Source organism: Nicotiana tabacum, chromosome 7, assembly GCF_000715075.1.
Source record: "Nicotiana tabacum cultivar K326 chromosome 7, ASM71507v2, whole genome shotgun sequence".
Taxonomy (NCBI): Eukaryota; Viridiplantae; Streptophyta; class Magnoliopsida; order Solanales; family Solanaceae; genus Nicotiana; species Nicotiana tabacum.
Genome location: NC_134086.1, coordinates 119218156 through 119227783, shown reverse-complemented (window position 1 = coordinate 119227783; position 9628 = coordinate 119218156).

Genomic DNA, 9628 nt, shown 5'->3' with positions numbered 1-9628 from the left:
CAAGTGATAATGTGAGAATTGAAATTGATGAGGGTGAGGAGGAGACTCAAGAGGCCGTGAACCCGTCTAGGGAACACGTCATTGATATGCCCGAACCGGTGGTGCCAAAAGCCAAGGCACCCTTGCTTAGACCTCCTCCGCCATATCCTCAAAGGTTGGCCAAGCAAAAGGGTGCCAATTTAAGAAATTCATTGAAATGATGAATAGTTTGACTATCAACGTGCCTTTGGTGGAGGCACTCGAGCAAATTCCGGGATACGCAAAGTTCATGAAAGATTTGGTTACAAAAAAGAGATCAATGGAGTGTGAGACAATCAAGATGACCTATCAAGTGAGCGCAATTGTGCATTCTATATCTCCAAAACTTGAGGTTCCCGGAGCATTCACAATACCATGTACCATTGGAAGTGCCGATTTCGCAAAAGCCCTATGTGGCCTGGGGGAAAGTATCAATCTCATGCCATATTCGGTCTTCAAGACCTTGGGTATCGGACGACCTCGTCCAACTTCTATGAGGCTTCAAATGGCGGACATGTCAATGAAGCAGCCTTTGGGATTATTGCTGATGTCCTTGTTCGTGTTGATAAGTTCATATTGCCGGTCGATTTCGTGATCTTGGATTGCGAAGTGGATTTCGAGGTGCCTATCATTCTTGGAAGGCCCTTCCTAGCTACGCGGAAGGCCTTGGTTGATGTGGAAGCGGGAGAATTGACCTTCCGTGTTGGAGATGAAAAGGTGGTGTTCCACGTGTGCAAATCAATGAGGCAACCGGATAGCACCGAGGTATGTTCGTTTGTTGACATTGTCACGGCGGTGATAGTGGATGACACAAGCGCAATGGAAAATGTTGAGGACCCACTTGAGTTCGTGCTATTGAACATGGATGTTGATGATGATGCTAGAAGGGTGGAGTGTGTGAACGCATTACATGGCATGGGCTCATATTCTTATGAACCGAGGAAGTTACCTCTTGATCTTGAAAATCGCAAAACTCCACCCACCAAGCCATCTATTGAGGAGCCACCGGTGTTGGAGTTGAAACCACTTCCTCCTCACCTCAGGTATGGATTTCTTGGTCCTAATTTCACTTTACCGGTTATTCTTTCTTCTTGCTTGACTAACGTGCAGGTTAACGCCACTTTGGCGGTTCTTCAAAAGCGTAAGCGGGCGATTGGATTGACCTTGGTGGATATTTGGGTTATTAGCCCCGCGTTTGCATGCACAAGATAATATTGGAGGAAGATGCTAGGCCGTCTCTTGAACATCAAAGGAGACTCAATGAGGCCATGCAAGAGGTGGTCAAAAAGGAAGTCATCAAGTGGCTTGACACCGGTGTGGTGTATCCAATTTCTGATAGTTCGTGGACTTCTCGGGTACAATGTGTGCCAAAGAAGGGAGGAATGACGGTGGTGACCAATGACAACAATGAACTTATCCTGACTCGTACTATGACGGGTTGGAGGGTATACATGGACTACCGAAAGTTGAACAAGGTGACTAGAAAGGATCATTTCCCATTACCGTTCTTGGACCAAATGCTTGATCGTATTGTGGGGCGGGCTTTATATTGTTTTCTGGAATGGTATTCAGGCTATAACCAAATTCTCATTTCCCCGAAAGGCCAAGAAAAGACAACCTTCACATGTCCTTATGGCACATTCGCCTTCTCTCGAATGCCATTTGGATTATGTAATGCACCGGTGACCTTCCAACGATGTATGATGGCAATCTTCACCGACATGGTGGAGGACATATTGGAGGTCTTCATGTATGATTTTAGTGTGGTTGGGGACTCATTTGGTGAATGCTTGCAAAACTTGGATCGTGTGTTGGCCCGATGCGAAGACACAAACTTGGTTCAATTGGGAGAAATGTCATTTTATGGTAGAAGAAGGAATTGTGTTGGGTCACAAAATTTCAAAAAGAGGGATTGAGGTTGATAAGGCGAAAATTGAGGTTATCTCAATGCTCCCTCCTCCTATTTCTGTCAAAGGAGTTAGGAGTTTTCTTGGACACGCGGGTTTTTACCGAAGATTCATCAAAGACTTTTCTAAGGTAGTTAACCCGTTGTGTAAATTGCTAGAGAAAGATGCCAAATATGTGTTCGATGAGAGATGTATGGAGGCTTTCGAGATTCTAAAGCAAAAGTTGACGACTACCCCCATCATTACCGCACCAAATTGGAGCTTGCCCTTTGAGCTCATGTGCGATGCTAGTGATGTTGCGGTGGGGGCGGTCTTGGGCCAAAGAATCAACAAAATGTTCCATCCGGTGTACTACTCAAGTAAGACAATAAATGAAGCTCAAAGGAACTACACGGTCAGCGAAAAGGAATTGCTTTCTATTGTTTTTGCCATGGAGAAGTTTCGCCCATACCTTATGGGGGAAAAAGTGATTATTCACACCGATCACGCCACCCTTAGGTACTTGATAACGGAGAAAGATTCAAAAGTGAGGTTAATGAGATGGGTGCTTCTTCTTCAAGAATTTGATTTGGAGGTTGGTCATAGAAAGGGTAATGAAAATTAAGTGGCGGACTACTTGTCTCGATTGGAGGAGGAAGGGAGGCCTTTGGACGGCCTTGAGATAAATGATGCTTTTCCGGATGAACAACTCCTCTCGGTTTCAATGCTAGACATGCCATGGTTTGCCGACATTGCCAATTATCTTGTTACTAGTGTGGTTCCATATGAGCTCTATTCTAACCAAAGGAAGAAGCTCAAGTGGGATTGTTTGGACTACTATTGGGATGAGCTGTATCTTTTCAAAATTTGCACCGATAGTGTAATTTGCCGGTGTGTTCCCGAAGAAGAGAAATTGAGTATTGTGGAAGCTTGTCACTCTTCGCCCTATGGTGGCCATCATGGCGGGGCAAGAACGACATCTAAAGTGTTGAGTTATGGTTTCTATTGGCCTTCTTTGTTTAAGGATGCTGGTGACTTTGTGAAAAGATGTGATGAATGCCAATGTGCCGGAGGGATTTCGAAGAAAGATGAGATGCCCCTTAACACGATTCTAGAGGATGACATTTTTGATGTTTGGGGATAGACTTTATGGTACCATTCGTAAGTTCTTGTGGCAACACCTATATCTTGGTAGTGGTTGATTATGTGTCGAAATGGGTTGAGGCCATATCTTTGCCAAATAATGAAGCTCGAAGTGTGGTGGTATTCTTGAAAAGGATTATCTTCACGAGGTTTGGCACTCCACGTGCTATCATTAGTGACGGCGGTTCTCATTTTGGCAACCGGGCTTTTGACTCATTGCTAGCCAAGTATGGGGTAAATCACAAGGTGACCAGTCCTTATCATCCTCAAGCGAGTGGCCAAGTTGAGGTGTCAAACCGTGAAATCAAGAGTATTTTATCCAAGACTATCAATGCAAATAGGACCGACTGGTCGAAGAAATTGGATGATGCTCTTTGGGCTTATCGTACAGCTTTCAAGACTCCGATTGGTATGTCGCCGTATCGGTTGGTGTTTGGGAATGCTTGTCATCTTCCGGTAGAATTGGAACATAAGTCTATGTGGGCCCTGAAAAAGTTGAACTTAGAATGGGATGTCACTGCAAATCTCCGGGTTGAGCAATTGAATGAACTTGATGAGTTTAGGTTTCATGCTTACTCCAGCTCGTCCTTGTATAAGGACAAGATGAAGTACCTCCACGACAAGTATGCCTAAGGGAAGGAATTCAAAGTTGGTGAGATAGTTCTTTTTTCAACTCCCGGTTGAGGTTATTTCCGGGCAAGCTGATGTCTAAGTGGAGCGGCCCATTTGAAGTGTTTGGTGTAACTCCTTTTGGTGCTATTGATCTCAAAAATAAGAATGGTTAAGTTTTCCGGGTCAATGGGCATCCTGTCCAGCACTATTTGGGCAAGATAGATGTCAGCCACATGGTGACACTCATTCATTTGAAATGACTGTGATGGTAACATGCGTCATGCAGCGACGGTAAATCAGGCGCTTCTTGGGATGCAACCCATGTCTTAGTATTTCTATTATAGAGTAGGATTTTTGAGCTGATAGTTTGTGAAGTTTTGCAGGGATAATGTTGAACCAGTGCAGGGCAAAGTGCAAAATGGTTAGTCTCTGAATAGTGCCTACACGGCCGTGCAACAAAATAGTGCGGTTCACGCAGGTTTGAGTAGCTTAAGGGTTAAGGCCCAGAAGACCCAGCGCGGCCGCGTGACATTTCTGTGCGGTCCGCGCTGAAGAACCCAGAATTACATGCTCTCTGACAAAGTTCCCACGCGGCCTAACACCAAAGCAGTGCGGTCCGTGCTGGGATGGCTGAAAGTGCCAAGTCTCTGAAGACTTCCACACGACAGTGCACCAAAATAGTGCAGTCCACGTGGATTGAACAGCTAATGTGAAGAATGCAAAATCCAACGCGGTTCGCGTCCCTTTTTGTGCGGCCGCACTGGTAGGTAGGTACTAGGTCCCAGGGTTTTTCTATAAATAGAGGCCTTGAGCCTCATTTTAACCTTTTCGCTAAATTTACACCTGAGCTATTGTTTTCACTGTTCATCAAGACAAATTGTCCACATAGTTGAAATCTCATTAATGCCTGGTAACAACTCTCATTCATTTCAATCATAGTCTAATTTTCGTTTCGTTTAATTGCTTTCTACTAGTGTAACTTCTTACTTTCGTCTTTTTCTTCTTAGTTTAACTGTTAGCTTAGCTTTCTATGTGTTTTTGTTTAATCATGGGCATGGAATCTTGTTAAATAACTGAGTAGGGACACTTAGGACCCAAAAAGGTGAACAAAAATTGGATTTAATTGAACAAACACCCGGCCGCGCAACATTTGTGCGCGGTCCGCGTGACTCTGGTTAAGAGATGATGAACCTCTCTACGCGGTCCGTGTGCCATTTGTGTGTGGTATACGTGAGCCCAGCATGGCCGCGGTCCCAAACAATGCGGACCGTGTCGGTCTATTCAGAGAGGTATGTGTTGGTGTCAGTATATTGCGCGAACCGCGTACCTTTTGGTGCGGTCCGCACCCTTTGTTTGTGTCACTGTGTCTACACTCTTTGCATTCAACTGAACTGTCTACTTCACCTTATGTGCTTCTACTAACAATGTTATACATGTATTCCTTGCATACAATGGTTAAAAAACGAGCGGGCAAAGAAATACAACCCGGGAGAGGTGGTTCCTCCCGAGGGGGGAAAAGCAAGAGGATTGTGAAACTCACTCCTCAAACCAGAGAATTGATAAAGAAAACCCGGAAGATAATCCGGGAAGATGATAGAGCTGCATCTCATTCCACAGGGAGTGAGTATGCACGTTCACGGAGCATTACCTCGGAGCCTACCCCCACCCACATGTCCACTTCATTTCAGCCCCGTGATTCCCCTTCCCCGGATCATGGTAATGTAGCCTCCTCCAAGAAGCCGGTTAATGTCATCTCGGACTCGTCTGATGAGTCCGTAGCAAGAGAAGAAGAGCAATACTCCACATCTCCCACAACTTCATCATCAGGGGAGAGTGAAGGGTATGCTGAGGGAGGTGAGCCACAGGTAGGAGGAATAGAGCGTACTAGAAAACCGGAGGCATGGGCAAACAGGTTTGTTAGTGGGGTTGCTTTCCACAGATTCCGGGAATGGTGGCCCAAAAGAAAACTGATTCTGGAGAGGCGGTTCATAGATGTCGATCTTGTCCCTATCAACCCTCATGTGCAAGCACAATTCCGCACTAGAGAGGGTTGGGGCTTCTTCAAAGAACGTGTTGAGATGGAGAATGAGCATATGGTGAAGGAATTCTACAACAATGTTCACCATATCGTTTGGGACTCAAAAGAAACTAAAGTGAGGGACAAGACAGTTGTGTTTGATGGCAAATCGTTGAATGAATTCCTGGGGTTCAAAGAAGAGGATGAATCACAATATTTAGAAAAGCTAACAATGAAAGAGGAGGTTCGTCCTTGGTTGGCCGAGCACTTGGCAGGCCCGGGTACAGTCCCACTCTTGTTGAAAGCACAAGAAAAGATCTTTAGGAACACCCTGAACTTTGAAGCCAAAGGGTGGTTGACTTTCGTGTGTAGTCGACTTGACCCGTCTACACATGATCACTCCATTCCCCTTCCTCGTACTATCTTGGTAGCATCTATCATGGTGGGTTTCCCTCTGAATGTGGGTAATATTATGTCGAGAGTGATTTCTACAGCTGGTAATGAGACCCAAACAAACTACCTCTTACCAAACACTCTCTTTGTACTTCAGAGAATTAAAAGTGAAGAAAAAGAAATATGATGTCAAGGTACCTCCGGTGGCCCCGTACTCATGGTATAGTTAGTTGGGTCTAGATAACCCGAAGAGAGGCAAGAAGAATGTGGCATCCACTTCCACCGCACCTGGCCAGTCTGAGGAGCCAGCGGTCATTGAGTAGCCCAGTGAGCCTTCCACCATTCCTGCTACTGATGAGGCATTGCCTCCAGGTCCGTCGTCAGTAGCTGGTCCTTCTATTGCAGCTGACCTGGTAGACCCTTCATCAAAGACTCACCGATTCACCGCAAACCAGCTCACCCACTCCCTTGCCAGTTTGAACAACTGGATGTCAGCTGCGACATCCAAGTTGTCTACTTTGACCACTGTTGTACAGGCACATAGAGCACAAGTTACTGTTGAGATTCCTTCCTCTATTGAGGATGCACTGAAGAAGATCCTGGCCAATCAGGAAAAGATGATGGCGTCGCAGGATGCCTTAACTAAGGCGGTTGGGGCACATGGCAAAGCATTGGAGAAATTGGCTCGGGAGCACAAGAAGCTGAGGAAGCAGAAGGCTTCCAATGAGTCAGTGACACAGTTGAGAGTGGAGGTGGACAAGCTCATGGTGGATCAGTTGCCACTTGACCTACTATTTGGGGATCCGGCTGTAGAGCTAGCAGTAGCATGGGTACAGGAGGAGGATCAGAGGCCGAGGAAGAAGAGGAAACTTCCTAGCACTAAGGGAGTTGTGATTGAGGTAGCACCGGTTCAGGAGAGTCCATCCACTGCCCCACCAGTTGATGAGCCAGTTCTTGAGCAGGCACCTAGCCCAGCAGCACAGCAGCAACAGGCTGGGGACCAGTCAGAGGTCCCCGCTAGTACAGAGGACTTAGGAGCCACTGACCAGCACAAGGTGACGGATGAGGCTTGAGGGGACTTTCTATATCCTTTCTTTCATTTTGGTGTTTATTTTGATAGTTAGCAGTGGGGACAATGCTAGCTTTTATTCATGGGGTGTGGCCCTACTATTTTGATTGACTGTTGGATTACTGTATATATTCTTTTACTTTCAGCACATTCGTAGTTGTAGATGGATTGTATATAACTGTTCATTCTAGATGCTCTTAAACTCTATGTATATATTCATTCCCCATGGTTGTATATTCTACTCCCCTTTTGTACATATTCATTCGGTTTTCATTTTGGTTTTCTATTTTTCGTTAAAATTTTTCGTTGTAGTTGCAAGGTCAGGCTCGTAGCCTTTTTGTTTTGTTTTGGCGTTTGTAATAAGCCCTTGGTTTTTTTAATGCCACGGTTCTTTCCAAGGGTAAAGTGTTGTGCGAATCGGGTGGCTCTTTCCAATGATAGATGGAGTGACAACCTTCTTAAGGGTTTGAGTCCGTTTGTGATTTTTCTTTTTGATTTTCAAGTTTTTTGTAGTTAAGGGTACCTCAGGCAAAGCTTCACTTGGGCCTAGCATATTTGCCTTTGATCCTATGGTCAAAGACATTATGTTGTGTTTAGGATGGTGAAAGTTGTAGCCTTGAGACTTTTGTGTTGACCAAACAATTATCATCTGGTCATTTTTGGCCATTGTGCACTTGAATCATATCTAAGGTCGTTGTGGGCCCTCGACTCCGTCTTTGGCAATCCTTGAGTGTGTGTAGTGAGAATTCGAATCGTGAGCCCAAGTACCGAGCCGATGGTCTAGAACTTGCCCTGAATGTTTGTTGAGGCGAAATCATAGGTAGAACTTGACTTGAGACGTGATTATAGGCTCTCCTTGATCCAAAATGCAAAATTTGAACAATTCCCATGACCTACCAATGAAATAATCCCTAGTTCACCCCTTTTGAGCCTTAAACCTTTTTCTTTCATGAACCAAGCTACAAGCCTATACCCGTTCTTAATGAGACCCTCTCTTGGCACCCAAATCTTCCCTTGAGTAAATGGCAAATGTCTAAGTTTGGGGGGAGAGACAAGAAAGGCATCAATGTGGTAAAAAGGCGCAAAAGCAAAAGAAAAGGAAGGCAATGAAAAAGAGAAAAATACAAAAAGAAAGACAAAAATGAATAAGAACCAAAAAGGGAATCCAAGGACAACAAAAAAGTGAAAAAGGTGTGGAAAAGTGGTAAAAAGGAGAAAGGGTTTAAATTGCAAAAGAAAGAGTGACAATGTGTCTCTCTAACCCCTTGAAAGAAGTGAATTACTCAATTAAGTCAAGAAAGTGTACCAAAATAAATCAAAAAAAGTGTTTAAGGAAAGATTGAACCCATTTGAACAAAAACATGTCCTACCTTTACCCAAAGCCTTCACAATGACTCCTTAAAAGCCCTATATGATCTTGAATTGAGGGAAGCCTACATTAGTGGATACTTACATAAGGGGCAAGGATATGGTACTTAGATCCAGACTTAGGGCCTTTTCTTTGTGAGAGATGAGAGAGAAGTCCATTCATATCGATTTGTGTGCAAATACTCTAAAAAGGTGAGGTTCACTTACGAAAAGTCGAGGATGTGTGAGTTTGGGTTCCACAATGACCAAAGAAATTGAGAAAGGTTCCTTGATGAAATTTGTCAACTCTTGATGCTCTTGTGTCACACTTGATCCACAAGTTTTCAAAGTTTAAATGTGTTAATGATGCATTCGCATTGAGGGCAATTGTTAGTCCCAATTGATGCTTGTTCAGGTTACTTTAGGATAAACAGGAATTACTTGGGTGTTTTCCATTGAGGGGTAGGTCTCATTTTATTTGCTTAAGGACAAGCAAAGGTTTAAGTTTGGGGGAGTTGATAACTGTGATTTCTACATGTTTTATACCCATTCTTTCCTAAGCTTTGTGCATTAACTGCCATAAATTAGTCCCAAAATGCTTACAAGTTGTGCTTGATTGCAGGTTTGAGCAACAAGATGACAAATACCAAACATCGGCTAAAAAGGAGTGAAATCTGCCAAGTGTCAAAAGACAACTGAAGTGGGGAAAAAAATGACCTGTGCGGTCCGAAATAATTTTTCACGCGGCCGCACAGGAGAGTTCAGAGGCTGGGCAATTTCTAGGTCAACCTGCGCGGTCCGCACTGCTTTTCCATGCGGCCGCGTAGGATAGTTCAGAGACCATGCAATTTTCAAGTCAAGATGCGCGGTCCGCGCTCCTTTCCACGCGGTCCGCGCCCAAGCGTGTCAGAAACTCGTTCATTCAAGGCAAAAGCCCACACGGCCGCACACCTAATCAGTGCAGTCCGCGTGGAAACGCCCTACGCGGCCGCGCGTCGCATTTGCGCGGTCCGTATCCCCAAGTGTTAGAAGCAAGATATGAAGACCCAAACCCCTACGCGGCCGCGCATCATTTGTGCGCGGTCCGCGCCAGATTCTCAGGGGTATTTTTGTTCGGTTTTTCCTGTGTAGTATAAATAGAAC